The following is an 8844-nucleotide window of genomic DNA, read 5'->3' on the forward strand; positions in this document are numbered from 1 at the left end:
AACGTCTGGTCTAGTGCACATCATTGCATACATGATAGAACCTACGGCTGAAGCGTAGGGGACGGAACTCATTTGTTCTCTATCTTCCGCAGTTGCCGGGCACTGAATCTTACTCAATTTTATACCTTTCAATACTGGCAAGAACCCTTTCTTGGACTTATCCATTTTGAACTTCTTCAAAACTTTACAAAGGTATGTGCTTTGTGAAAGTCCTATCACGCGTCTCGATCTATCCCTATAGATCTTAATGCATAGAATGTAAGCAGCTTCTCCTAGGTCCTTCATAGAGAAACTTTTATTCAAGTAATCCTTTATGCTCTCCAAAAGCTCCACGTTGTTTCCAATCAGCAATATGTCATCCACATATAATATTAGAAACGCCACAAAACTTCCACTCACTTTCTTGTAAATACAAGATTCTCCAACCACTTGTATAAACCCAAATGCTTTGATCACCTCATCAAAGCGCTTATTCCAACTCCGAGATGCTTGCACTAGTCCATAAATGGATCGCTGGAGCTTGCATACTTTGTTAGCATTCTTAGGATCAACAAAACCTTCGGGTTGCATCATATACAACTCTTCCTTAAGAAAACCGTTAAGGAACGCCGTTTTGACATCCATCTACCATATTTCATAATCGTAAAAGGCAGCTATTGCTAACATGATTCGGACGGACTTAAGCATCGCGACCGGTGAGAAAGTCTCATCGTAGTCAACTCCTTGATCTTGTGAAAAACCCTTTGCCACAAGTTGAGCTTTATAAACGGTCACATTACCGTCTGCGTCCGTCTTCTTCTTATAGATCCATTTGTTCTGAATAGCCTTGCGGCCTTCAGGTAGTACTTCCAAAGTCCACACTTTGTTCTCGTACATGGATCCTATCTCGGACTTCATGGCCTCCAGCCATTTGTTGGAATCCGGGCCCACCATTGCTTTTTCATAATTCGAGGTTCATTGTTGTCCAACAACATAATCGTTAAGACAGGATTATTGTACCACTCAGGAGAAGTACGTGATCTTGTCGACCTACGAGGTTCGATAGCAACTTGATCCGAAGTTTCATGATCATCATCATCAACTTGCTCCTCAATCGGCCTCGCAGCAACATGGGTTTCCCCTTGCCCTGCGCCACCATCTAGAGGGATTAGAGGTTCGACAACCTCATCAAGTTCTATCTTCCTCCCACTCAATTCTTTCAAGAGAAACTCCTTCTCAAGAAAATCTCCGTTTTTAGCAACAAACACTTTGCCCTCGGATTTGAGATAGAAGGTATACCCAACTGTCTCTTTTGGGTAACCTATGAAGACGCACTTTTCCGCTTCGGGTTCCAGCTTTTCAGGCTGAAGCTTTTTGACATAAGCATCACATCCCGAAACTTTAAGAAACGACAACTTTGGTCTTTTGCCATACCACAGTTCGTATGGTGTCATCTCAACGGATTTTGATGGTGCCCTATTTAAAGTGAATGCAGCTGTCTCTAATGCATAACCCAAAAACGATAACGACAAATCGGTAAGAGACATCATAGATTGCACCATCTCTAATAAAGTACGATTACGACGTTTGGACACACCATTATGCTGTGGTGTTCTAGGCGGTGTCAACTCTGAAACAATTCCAGGGATATTCACCCCCACGATCAGACCGTAGGAACTTGATCTTCTTGTTACGATGATTTTCAACTTCACTCTGAAATTGCTTGAACTTCTCAAACGTTTCAGACTTGTGCTTCATCAAGTAGACAAAACCATATCTACTCAAATCTTCAGTGAAGGTGAGAAAATAACGATATCCGCCGCGCGCCTCCACACTCATCGGACCGCACACATCAGTATGTATGATTTCCAACAAGTCACTTGCACGCTCCATTGTTCCGGAGAACGGAGTCTTAGTCATCTTGCCCATGAGGCATGGTTCCCACGTGTCAAGTGAATCAAAGTCAAGTGACTCCAAAAGTCCATCGGTATGGAGTTTCTTCATGCTCTTTACATCAATATGACCTAAGCGGCAGTGCCATAAAAACATGGAGCTATCATTGTTAACTCTAACTCTTTTGGTCTCAATGTTATGTATATGTGTAATATCACTATCAAGATTCAATATGAACAATCCTCTCGCATTGGGTGCATGACCATAAAAGATATTACTCATAGAAATAGAACAACCATTATTCTCTAACTTAAACGAGTAACCGTCTCGCAATAAACAAGATCCAGATATAATGTTCATGCTTAACCTAGGCACTAAATAACAATTATTTAAGTTCATAACTAATCCTGATGGTAATTGAAGCGAAACTGTGCCGACGGCGATTGCATCAACCTTGGAACCATTTCCCACGCGCATCGTCACTTCATCCTTCCTTATTCCGCTCTTCCTGTTTCGAGTTGCAAATATGAGCAACAGAACCGGTATCGAATACCCAGGCACTACTATGAGAGCTGGTTAAGTACACATCAATAACATGTATGTCGAATATACCTGATTTTTCCTTGGCCGCCTTCTTATCAGCCAGATACTTGGGGCAGTTGCGCTTCCAGTGACCCATACCCTTGCAATAATAACACTCCGTTTCAGGCTTAGGTCCAGCTTTGGGTTTCTTCGTCGGATTGGCAACAGGCTTGCCGCTCTTCTTTCAATTACCCTTCTTTTCTTTGCCGTTTCTCTTGAAACTAGTGGTCTTATTCACCATCAACACTTGATGCTCTTTACGGAGTTCTAACTCTACGACTTTCAGCATCGCGAATATCTCGCCGGGTGACTTGTTCATCCCTTGCATGTTATAGTTCTTATAGCTTGGTGGCAGTGATTGAAGAATTCTGTCAGTGATTGAAGAATTCTGTCAGTGATAGCCTCTTTTGGGAGTTCAATCCCAAGCTCAGCTAGACGGTTTGAGTACCTAGACATTTTGAGCACATGTTCACTGACAAACGAATTTTCCTCCATATTGCAAGCATAGAATTTATCGGAGGTCTCATACCTCTCGATCCGGGCGTTCTTCTGAAAGATAAACTTCAACTCCTGGAACATCTCAAAAGCTCCATGACGCTCAAAGCGACGTTGAAATCCCGGCTCTAAGCCATACAAGACTGCACATTGAACTACTGAGTAGTCCTCCTTGCGTGCTAACCAAGCGTTCTTAGCATCTTGGTCAGCCGCGGCGGGTGGTTCATCTCCTAGCGCAACATTATAGACATAATCCTTCTTCCCAGCTTGCAGGAGCAACTTAAGATTACGAGCCCAATCTACAAAGTTGCTTCCATCATCTTTCAACTTAGCTTTCTCTAGGAACGTATTAAAATTCAGGGTGACAGTCAGTGAGCCATTCATCTACAACACAAATATTTTCAAAGTGGACTTAGACTATGTTCAAGATAATTAGTGTGGCGCTCCGCCTGATTACCACTGTAGCCAGACGGTCGCCACGCATACCAGCCCAGGAAATCACTCTGGCATGCACGTTTATAACAAGTATCATGAACATAGGCATTTCTATTAATGAATATAAGAGTTTTACAAGATGAGCTACAAGGGTGATGGAAGCGGAAAAGCTTTATCTAAGGCAGCATGATCTTGATGCAGCTCCAATCCACAGGGATCTGACTCGGTTACGCTCCTAGCCCGCAAACGCTCTGTCTCCTTGGCGACGAACGACGGATCCTTATGTGAACCTGGCCACGTTAAAAGTTGTCGAGTACTTTTGAATGTACTCGCAAGTAAACCAGACTAACATATACACTAAGCAAAGCAATCCATGGCATTCAAGCATGTATTTGTTAATAGAACAATATTAATCATCATGACATAGCATACCTATCTCGCAATGTCAGTTATCAAGGTATAACAGGGTTATCAAGCAAGATAACTTCTAAAGTAAATGCGATAAGATAAAGCATATTAGATAAATGATTTATACTCTGACTATTCTCATGATCCAGTCTGAATCTGATTCAAATCTAATCCAACTCATGTGGTCATCCGACCACTCATCTCATAGCCATCCCATGGCTAACACGTCATATACCGGACATCTTCCGATGTCAACACCAGACAAGTTCTTCCATCATTATCATCACTATTATGGTTGATCACCTACTGAGGTCTGGTCGGGTTGTCCAATACCGTGGACTTGGCTATTCGAATAGATTTGACACTCTGCAGAGGTTGCACACTTTACCCACACTCTGGAGCACTGACCTCATGATCCCATTCGGGTGGACCAGCATTGCTCCAACAAAACTTTCCTGACCCGTGACTCTCTCATCGTACCACCGAGAACCACTGTCCTATGGAGTCTTGCCCTGGGTGGCCCTGTGTCCTCAGGACACCTGCCACCATCGTGGCCAAACAAAACTGTCCCAACCGGGGATGGGCCCAACTCAACTTAACTGGGCTCACAGGGTTATCACCGCCTACGTGATCAGGGTAGCACGCGTGCATAACCCTCCCTCTTTGGAGGTACCGGTGAGAGCGATCACGCGAACAACTCAAGTTACGATCATCCCATATCGGCAAATGTGGTTGCACGGATAAGCCCAGACAGGTGACTCAAGATCAACCCATTAGGTTTGTCTTAAACAACATATTTATCAATCATGGTTGTTGTCAACAATGACTTAACATGATGATGATTATGCATGTAATAACAACAGTAGAAACAACACAACCTATCTCTTTGTTATGAGTCATTACTAAGGCAGTATGTAAATGATAGGTTATTACTTTACAAGCTCTAACTGTAAAGTAGACCCTCGGAACCTCGCATAAAACCAGCAAATAAATCGGTAGCCACCAGAAAGGTCTTTACAACACAGATCTGGGACGTTACTGGAATAACTCAACCCCGACTCAAGACAGCTGGAAAGCAGCACAGAGCATGAGGCGATGTTGATAAGAAGAATGTAGCAGTTCCCTAAGACGGCCGAAGAACAGCTCAGAGCATAGGGTCACCGCCACGGAAAGAAATTCAATAGCTGCCCGCGACGTCCGAGAAACAGCTCAGAACACGGGTCAACGGCTGACAAGAGAAATATAAAGTTGGCATCCACCCTGGACGACCGAAAGCAGCTCAGACTCAGGCGTGGTGCCATCATCGAAGAAAATGCGAGCAAGGGTTCGTCAGCATCTCATACAGCACATTACTATACACTCGGACATAAGCATATTGAATTAAATATGCAAGAACATCACAGTGAAAAGCTTGAGGGCATATATTAGATGGTCAGCTTGCCTGGGGTCGAAGAATACTCACGGAAGAGGTGCGGAGAGTCCGCAGAAAGGATCGCCGGATACCGCTCTCTCTCTCGAAGGGGGCTGATTGGAAAAAATGGCAAAATGGTCATTTTCACTCTATCACCACCTTGTGAAAATGATATCATCATGACGGGTTCGACGAGACGAAGACGTGGGCTTTGGAATCACCCCAATCGGAGTCCCGAGCAAAAATATACGGACGAAATAAGATCAGGGACCAATCTGCAAAAAGGTTATTCACAAACAAGCCCCTGGCGGCAAAAACCGAAGGTGGACTAGGCAGATTACGTTTTCCCGAAAGGAAAGTATACTTCAGTCGTAGTGTAACTGAAATTCGCCTTCTAATTTCTGAAAACGTATTTTGACTTATACGCTTCCACTTATCCAGCTAGCGGGCCTCCTTTCTCTCTCTCTGGCTGACGCATGGGTCCCGTCTGATCTCTCTCTCTCTCCTGGCCTTCTCCTACCTCCCGACAGGGCCACCGGGGCGGCCGACGGTGGCAGATGCCGGCGGGGCGAGGCACGGCGGGCTCGGCCGACCATGGGGATGGGCTCGCAGCCCCTTCCCGCGCCCGTGGGATATCGAGGTGGAGGCGGGGGTGCTCGGAGGCGGTCGATTGAGGAGGAGGCAGAAGGCGGCGGCCATGGCGGTGCAGGGTAGTGGAGAGGGGCTCCCGGCTGGACGGGGGGGGGGGGGGGGGGGGTTCAGGGAGGACCAGAGGAGTTAGGAGAGGCTGCTCGTCCGCTCGAGGGGCCCCGGGGAGGCCTATTAATAGGTGGGCTGGCTTGCCGGATAAGCTCGGCCACGGCGACGAGCTTATCCGTGCACTGGAGCTTGGGGTTGGCGTGTTGCGGCGTCTAGGGGCTTCTAGGAGAAGGGGAGCAGCTGACAGAGGCTTCGGGAGGGCCCAGGGAGGAAGGAGACAAGGGAGAGAGGTGACGGCTCAGGGGTCACGGGCAAACAGGGTTCCTGCGAAGCTTGTCGCGGCCTGCCGGAGGAGAGTATGAAGGGGAAAACTATGGGGGAGGGGGAAGATGTACGCTATGGAGCTGCTGGACATGATCAGACAAGCTAGGGCTGGTTGGAGGTGGCCTCATAGACGCGGTGGAGGCGCAGAGCATGGTTTCTGCTTGCTGTCCACGCGGTCACCACGCGCTCTGGCCATCCTGGTACCTGTCTTCCTACCCAACCATGTCTGTGGCGTCTACCTGACCCCCAAGAACTGATTCACACACTTGGTTCACTCTTAGGTTTCCTAGAATAAGGTTGATGGCTCAAGAAGTAATTCTGTCAGAAGGTGTTTATGGTGGTTTCTGGAGAAATGGGTGAATGAGAGGAGCTCAATCCTTGTCACAATGGAATATTATAGGAAGGAGAATAAGCTTGCCAAATTTGAAATCATTTAGACCCAATTTGCATACACTTCCTTCACAAACCAACAATGGGTCCAGAAACTAGAATTTGAAGCTGGGCTCAAATGGCTACATGGATTTGGCTCAAATTTGGGAGAGAGGGTTTATTTGAATATATGGAGATGCTCGAAAAAGTTCAGCTCATTTGGGAATGCCTACCTGGTACTTCCTTCACAAAGCTTCCAAATAGGCACAAACTTAGGAGAATTGTTTGGACAACATTGAAGAAAGGGATGGAGCAGATTTTTGGTATTCACTAGTGATTTAACAATATAAACCACCATGAAAAGTTTCAACTCAAAGAGATCAAGGAATAGAGCACTTCCTTTGCAAATTTCCCAATTGGACAGAATTTGCAATTTGATGTTGTGCTCAAAATTTGAACTATGGATCTTGGGATTTTGATGGGGATGAGCAATATATGGATAGGAGAAGCTCCACAATTTATTTGGGATTTTTCTTGGCTACCAAAATGGTAGTTCCTTTAGAAAGTGCCCAAAATGCAATATTGGCATTAAATAGGAAAAGGCAATTTTCCTTTATTCTATGATGGCCAATATTTTATGGGAGCTCAAAATGATTACAAAGAATATCTCTACAAGTTTTCATGAGCATTGGAGATGGATAGATATTTTCCTAGATTTAATTCCTTCAACTAGCAGAAAAAGGAATTAATTATAAATCAAAAATATTGCAAATGACTTACCAATATTTTTGCATATCCAGGGTTTAAAGATAATGGATGATCATTGGGAAAAGGTTTGGGAGGCAACATGGCAAAAGAAATTGGGGCTCCTTTGAAACAGGAGAGATCGGGGGTTCCCTTCCGGCGATTCGGAAGGTGGGGTTTTGACGGCAAAACCCCGAGAAGATATCTTGGATGGAAAGGCTAGACTGGGGAGAATTTTTGGGAAGGCAAGGCTAGATGACCATCTTCACATTCTCAGGATGAAAGAAATCCGGTAACACCGAAAAAAAGACGGGGTCAAATCCCGCAAATGAAAAAATATCAGGGAGCGAAAACGAGGGTGTTACAATTAGAGATTAACTAATCAAATTACTTGCTAAACTCCCACTCAAAAAGTACATCTCACAAGTCATTTGAGTGGTACATGATCCAAATTCACTAACTCAAGTCCGATCATCACGTGAGTTGAGGATAGTTTAAGTGGTAAGCATCTCTATGCTAATCATATCAACTATACGATTCATGCTCGACCTTTCGGTCTCATGTGTTCCGAGGCCATGTGTGTACATGCTAGGCTCGTCAAGCTTAACCCGAGTGTTCCGCGTGTGCAACTGTTTTGCACCCGTTGTATGTGAACGTTGAGTCTATCACACCGGATCATCACGTGGTGTCTCGAAACGATGAACTGTAGCAACGGTGCACAGTCGGGGAGAACACAATTTCGTCTTGAAATTTTAGTGAGAGATCACCTCATAATGCTACCTTCATTCTAAGCAAAATAAGGTGCATAAAAGGATTAACATCACATGCAATTCATAAGTGACATGATATGGCCATCATCTTGTGCTTCTTGATCTCCATCACCAAAGCACCGACACGATCTTCTTGTCACCGACGCCACACCATGATCTCCATCAACGTGTCGCCATCGGGGTTGTCGTGCTACTTATGCTATTACTACTAAAGCTACGTCCTAGAAATATAGTAAACTCATCTGCAAACACAAACGTTAGTTTAAAGACAACCCTCTGGCTCCTGCCGGTTGCCGTACCATCTACGTGCAAGTCGATATTAACTATTACAACATGATGATCTCATACATCCAATATATCACATCACGTCATTGGCCATATCATATCACAAGCATACCCTGCAAAAACAAGTTAGACGTCCTCTAATTGTTGTTGCATGTTTTACGTGGCTGCTATGGGCATCTAGTAGATAACATCTTACTTACGCAAAAACCACAACGGAGATGTGCAAATTGCTATTTAACCTCTCCAAGGACCTCCTCGGTAAAAACCAATTCAACTAAAGTTGAAGAAACCGACACCCGCGAGTCATCTTTATGCAATGAGGTTGCATGTTAAGCAATGAAACCAGTCTTTTGTAAGCGTACGAATAATGTTGGTCCAGGCCGCTTCAATCCAACAATACCGCAGAATCAAGAAAAGACTAAGAAGGGCAGAAAATCGAACATCACCGTC

Source organism: Hordeum vulgare, chromosome 6H (assembly GCF_904849725.1).
Source record: "Hordeum vulgare subsp. vulgare chromosome 6H, MorexV3_pseudomolecules_assembly, whole genome shotgun sequence".
NCBI classification, from domain to species: domain Eukaryota; kingdom Viridiplantae; phylum Streptophyta; class Magnoliopsida; order Poales; family Poaceae; genus Hordeum; species Hordeum vulgare.